The sequence below is a fragment of the Brassica oleracea genome, chromosome C8 (assembly GCF_000695525.1).
Source record: "Brassica oleracea var. oleracea cultivar TO1000 chromosome C8, BOL, whole genome shotgun sequence".
Classification (NCBI taxonomy): Eukaryota; Viridiplantae; Streptophyta; class Magnoliopsida; order Brassicales; family Brassicaceae; genus Brassica; species Brassica oleracea.
Genome location: NC_027755.1, coordinates 29,151,116 through 29,158,364, shown reverse-complemented (window position 1 = coordinate 29,158,364; position 7,249 = coordinate 29,151,116). Strand labels below are relative to the sequence as shown.

The 7,249-nt window shown below is 27.9% G+C and overlaps 1 pseudogene; it reads left to right on the top strand.

The window, feature by feature from the left end:
• Positions 1–5,664: 5,664 nt before the first annotated feature.
• The window catches only part of LOC106310835, a 9,693-nt pseudogene continuing 8,108 nt past the window's right edge, over positions 5,665–7,249 (top strand).

Here is a 7,249-nt window from a genome sequence, read left to right as displayed (position 1 = left end):
TAAATGAAACTATTAATAATTAAAATAAAACAATTTAAAACTCTAAATTTTACATTTTAAAGCTTTATATTACTTTAAAAATGTTAAAAAATAATAACAAATGTTGTTAACAAAAGATATTTCAACTAAATCATAAAATAATATATATAAAATTAAACACAAAAACGTCATAGTTTTAGATATACATGTTTTTAAGTCGGGTACAAATCGGTTCTTATCGGGTCGGGTCTATTCGGATCGGTTCTTTTCAGGTCCGGATCTATTCGGATCGGTTCCTTTTCGGTTCCGGTTCTTTCGGATAAAAAAAATTTAGATCCAAAAGATACTTGTAAATTTTCGGTCTGGTTCCGGGTCGGGTATTTTTGGGTCGGTTCCGGTTCGGATCTTCGGGTCCAGGTTAAAATGCCCACACCTAGTAGAAACTTCCGTTTGGATGGTCTATTCTGATCAGTTCCTTTTCTGCTCCAGTTTTTCGGATAAGAAAATGTAGACCCAAAAGGTATTTGTAAATTTTCGGTCCGGTTCTGGGTCAGGTATTTTTGGGTCGGTTCTGGTTCGGATCTTCGGGTCCAGGTTAAAATGCCCAGGCCTAATATATACTAAACACTTTCCACTTTTGTCACACTTTTTTACTAACAAATTTAGCACACTTAAACTAAATAAAACTCTATTTACCCTAAATTCATATTTCATTTTCTAAACACAAATATATTTTGTATCATCTAAAGTGACTAGAAAATGATGCATAACATTAAACTCAAGGTTATTGGTAAAATAATTCTAGAAGAATTATCAAAATTTTAAGATTTTATTGCTTTATGAATTTTTAAAATCTGATTGGGGAGAAGATTATTAAATTCCACTCATTTGCTATTGCAAAAGTTTAGTTTTCATTTATTTTAAGATTCTATTAAAATCTATTGTTATTGGGATGTAATTTTATTTTTATTTTTTACTCCTAATAAGACTCAACTTTGAAAATATCATATATACACATAACATTTTTGAAATCAATGTAACAAAATAAACTTGCATGCAAAAACTCACAAAATTGAATAATGAAATAATACAAAGTCACAATTTAACATAATTGACAAACACAACTTCAATTTTTCTGTAATTTTACATGTATGAACTCTGAAAAAAAACAAAATTAAAAATAATAAAAAACTGATAGAACATAAACTACTAATCAACCACTAATATCATAATATGTATTTGTTAATAAATAAACAAAAGCTACAAAGATGTGTAACAAAAAAAAAAAGTCATCATTAAAAGTCTTGAAAACTCAGAAATTTGGGTTCTTATGATAATTTGATGAGAACAAAATAATTGGAAAGATTCTCTTTCCTTTTCTCTTACCACCGTCAATTTCTTATTTTAAAAATTAATAACAATCGATAGAATTCTATATACAATTAGTGAAATCTATGTAAATCTAGTTAACTTGTAAATTTTTTTCAACTATTAGAATAATCAAATTTAACAAAAATTCATTTTCCAGTAATTCCCCTAAGTGTTTGAATTTTTTAATACGCATTAAATTATATTTTCTTCCTTTTAACTAATTAACTCAATAGTTGCTTGTATATGGTTGCCAAAAAGAGAAATGAATCTAAGGGGCATATTGAACCTATAATCTGAAGTCATTTTTAAAGTTTTTAGTAATTTTAATTGAATCAGGTATTTGAAATGATTTTTGTTAAATAGTCTTAGAAACTCATCTAAAATTATAAAATTTGAGATTTATTTTATTTTTAAATAAAAAACTCTACTAAAATAGACTAAATACTTTAAATTTATGAATAACATAAAGAAATTAAATTATTTATCAAATAACAAATTCAAAACATTGGATTTAAAAAAATATATGTTTGAATAATATTAAATTTATTATTTTAATGAAAATCACCACTCTTAATTTAACTATGCTTCAGGTTTTGGGAAATGATATGTTTACGAGATATTCAAGTTTCAGTTATACAAACTAAAACTGATTGCTCTGATTTGGTGAATATGATAAATATAATAAATATTCAGTAGATTATCATAAAATCCGGTTCTAATATTAACTGATGTCGTGGAAGCTACGTTAACAAGTCTAAAAATGTCTAAGATCATTGCCTTCTTGTTTCGCTGAGAATTCTCAATTTCGAGTCATTGCCTTCTTGTTTCGCTGAGAATTCTCAATTTCGAGTCGTAACAAAGAAAATAATGATTTCAAACCAATCTTTTATAAATCCATCAGTGAACTGAATAAAACTATAAGCCTAAAAGGCTATCTATGCTATTATTTAAGAAGTGAATTTGCTGATTTGTCATATTTTCTATAATTTTAGATCTATTCAGTAGATTTTATAAATATTTTATTATATATTTTAATAATAAACAGTTTTGGAAACATGATAGTTACAATATATCATCTATACAAATATTTGATATTATCTTATTTATTATGATATATAAAAATTTCTTAGGTGAGTCGATGATTTTAATAGATAATTTTAATAATATTTATATTAGATAATAAACAGTTTTAAGAAAAATATGATTTGTTTTAATAGATAATTTTAATAATATTTATATTTGACATATTATCTTATGAATATTATATAAGAAGATTTTTTCTTATATGGCGTGAAAGGATTATATATTTATTTTTGTTATCAAAAAGATTATATATTTTTGGATTTTGTTAATATAAGCTCATCAATAGCATATACAGTTTATTATTTTAATTTATTAATGTTTAGTTTTTAAAAGAATACATTCTCTAACATGTGTAAATTTTTCTAATATGTGTTACCACCAACTGGTTACCACAAAAGCTCATGTTTATGTTCTATCGATACAAAAGCAGTACTCGATTACATGTCCTACTAGAAACATACAAAAAATAAATTTGCAAATTAAAAAAGAATAATATTTTAAAACGTAAGAGATCTCCTAAACAATTTCAGAACATTGGTACATTTATTTATTTATTTTAAATCATATTTCAAAAATAAGATAATTCTTATATATATTATGTTATTATTTGGAAATAATATTTTTCTATTATAAATTTTAAAAATTAAGATAATTTTTCTTACTGATACAAAAGCAATACATGATTACATGTCCCACGAGAAACATAAAAAAATCAAACCTCCAAAAAAAAAGATGAATATTTTAAAACATAAGAGATCTCCTAAATATTTCAAAACATTGGTAGATTTATTTATTTATTGTGAAAATATATTTTTGAATAAGATAATTCTTATATATATTATGTTGTTATTTGGAAATAATATTTTTCTATTATAAAAGTTAAAAATTAAGATAATTCTTTTTATAATTAAATATTAAATATTAAATACAAAAGTTTAATAAAAATATGACAAACAAGAAAAACTAACTAAATATTTAATCTAGCATAATAAATTTAATATTGTTAAAATGAAATTTGTTTTAATTATATATAAGGTTCATTTTTTTTGTCGACAACATTATAGACTCATATTGAATCTGTAAACCACACCGAGAGATGTTGATCCATGTGAACGACGAAAGACGTTTATATATAAGGTTCATTAAGGGTATTTTTTTAAATTAATAAATTAGCCACTCAGCTAAAAACTAATAATAAATCAATGATTTAGCTAAAACTTAATAAAAACATGACAAATAATAAAATTACCTAAAATTATGGAGAAGATGAAAAATAACCAAATTGACTTCTCAAATAATAGTTTTGCCTGCACATGCGGGCATAATTTTCTTATGAATATTTATTAGTTTATGTCTTATTAATCTAAAACCAACATTATAAGTTATTATTTATGTTTTCAAATATTTAAATTAAATATCAAAGTATTTATATATGTCAAATATATTTCATCAAAATATATACATATTCTTGTGTTAAATTTTTTAAAACACTCATATCTTAGAAATAGTTTATGAAATATCTTTATATAAATGTTTTTGATTGACTAATATTTAATTATAAACTTTTTTGTATCTTAATTTTTTAATTTTTGTAACAAAAATATTGTTTTCAGATAGGAGCACAATATATATATAAGAATTGTCTTATTTTTAAATATGTTTTGATAATTATATTATATTATTTTATAATCAATTATTTAATATTTAAAAATAATATATAAATTTAATAATATTAAAATAAAATTCGCTTTTAATTATATATAAAATTAATTAAAGGTATTTTTTAAATTAATAAATTAGTGAATCGGTTAGAAACGAATAATAAATCAATAACCTAGCTAAAAATCTTAAACCTAATAAAAATATGACAAATAAGAAAAACTAACTAAATATTTAATATAACATATGAACTTATTATTATTAAAATAAAATTCGTTTTAATTATATATAAGATTCATTAAAGTTATTTTTAAATTAATAAATTAGTGATTTAGCTAAAAACTAAAAATAAATCAACGATTTAGCTAAAATATAATATAAACATGAAAAATAAGCTAAATTACATAAAATTATGGAGAAGATGACAAATCAGCAAATTGACTTCTCAAATAAATATAAAATTCATTAAAGGTATTTTTTAAATTAATAAATTAGTGAATCAGTTAGAAAATAATAATAAATCAATAACCTAGCTAAAGGTCTTAAACCAAATAAAAATATGACAAATAAGAAAAACTAATTAAATATCTAATATAACATATACATTTAATATTATTATAAAATAAAATTCGTTTTTAATTATATATAAGATTCATTAAGGATATTTTTTAATTAATGATACTTTTAAATTAACTAAAAATAAATCAATTTTGCTAAAACTTAATAAAAACATGACAAATAAGCTAAATTATCTAAAAATATATATTTAAATTAAGGATATTTTTAAATTAATTAAAAATAAATCAATTTAGCTAAAACTTAATAAAAACATGACAAATAAGCTAAATTATCTAAAATTATGGAGAAGATGACAAATCAAAAAATCCACTTTCCAAATAATAGTGTAGATAAGATTTTTTTATAGAAAAGTTATTTAAATAACAAAAATAAATAGACGGTCTCTCAGCCACATGGTTAGATACGCCGTCTCGTCTGAGGTGGCAACCAAACGACGCCTAACTCTTTGTCCGCCACTCGTTCGGCACGTGACAGTTCCTAAAACGGGGCCCACTCTTCACCCGAAAACTCTTTCCTCTACAGTGTAACTCATTTTGCTTTTCCCACCATTAGGATCTAATAGCTTGAAGAAGAATGAAGTATTCTTCTGAATCTAATAAGGTTTTTGAAAGCTTCCTCTTTTTCCGTTTAATTTTAATTAATTATCAGTTTTTTAATCTCGAGAATTACGTTAAGAGATTTTTCTTTTTCTTCTTTTCGTGGTGGAGTCGGGCGATGTTGTGACAGGAAAGTCACAATGTCGGTTCTTCATTATCCGATTTCCTTACTTCTAGTTTTCCTTTTAATACTTGGCTTTATCTTCTATTTTCCTTTTCCTAGTAGTTAGACCTCCTCTAGGTTTGCTATATATATGTAGCCTTAGAGCAATGTTTTATTCATACAATCAATAAACGCTTTCTTAAACCTATTACTTCCTTCTCAAGCAACTTAAGTTCTTACAAGAGCTTTCCATTCAAACTCAGTCTTTTGGGTTGATCCTTCTACTTCGTGATCACCTCCTAAGTCTTTGTTTACCCGTTCTTCGAATCCATAGTAGGGTTTCTAGTTTGGGATCTATCTATCCAGGTTTCCTATCTCAGTGGTATCAGAGCAGTGACAACTTTCTTCGAACCAAATCATGGACACCAGATCAACAACCGCTATGTCTGAGGTGAACAAACAGCTCGAAGAAATCCGTTCATCACAATCACAGCAATCAAAAGCAATAAGAAAATATTTGGGAGGAGAAATCGCAGAACTCAAAACGATGATCTCACAAATCTTAAAGGCTTCGCCTCTCGAACACACTCAATCCGCCTCTACACCCAAGCCAACAGACGCCTCTTCATCAGACCAGAGCAACATCAAAACTGCTCCATCCGATGCAGAACACCATCCACCACTACCCCACGCATTCTCATCTCGCTTGACCAAGGTAGGATTTCCTATGTTCGACGGAACAGAACTCAAAGAATGGATTTACCGATGCGAACAATTCTTTTCCATCGATAACACCTCACCAGAGTTAAAAGTCCGTTTGGCCTCTCTTCACATGACCGGAAAAGCAATCCAATGGCACCATGGATATATTGCAAATCGCTACAACATATATCCTCTATGGCCAGATTACGTCAGCGCTATATCTTCACGATTTGGCGACCTGTACTACGACCCTCTCACCGAACTTGTTAGCTTAAAACAAGCAAGCGACCCTATTGATGTCTATCTGGAAAATTTTGATTGTGCGATGACACGACTCACACTTCCACCAGAGCATGCTTTGAGCATCTTCTTAACCAACATGAACCAACATCTCCCCCTACACGTTAGACAATTTAACGTGACCACAGTGGCTGAAGCAGCACGCATAGCAAAACTTCATGAGCTCTCATTTCAACATACCCCGGCAAAGACGACTAGATCTTCTTTCAACCCCTATCAGAAGCACAATTCATCATCATCAAACCAAACCACAACTACAAACACAACACCTAACCTGAAACCTCTCCTCCCGAATACAAATCACAAACGTCTCACATTCGACGAGATGCAGGAACGTAAACGGAAAGGTTTATGTATGTTCTGCGAGGAACCATTCACCCTGGGCCACCATCTGAAACATAAACGTGCTCAGATACTATATCTTGATGTCGACCAAGGAGATTTTTCTGAAAACGAAGAAGATGATGCACCCGCCACTGACGTCACTATAGAGGATCAGGATCATAAAGTCCCCACGATCTCAGTCCATGCTCTTAATAGCTCACCGACATATAACTGCATGAGAATCATGGGCCAATACGGGAAGAGAAAACTACACATATTCATTGATCCAGGAAGTACCCATAACTTTGTCGATCTACAAATGGCTAAGGTTTTAGGTTGCAATCTCAAAGCAATCAAACCAATGACAGTACTCGCGGCCAGTGGAGATTTAATCACCAATTACAAGTGCAGCGACTTCACATGGAAGACACAAGGATATGAATTCCAAGCTGAAGTAAGAACTCTACCCCTTGGCTGTAGCGATCTCGTCCTCGGTGTTCAATGGCTCTCCACATTAGGACCAATTTTATGGGACTTTTTGAACCTCCGTATG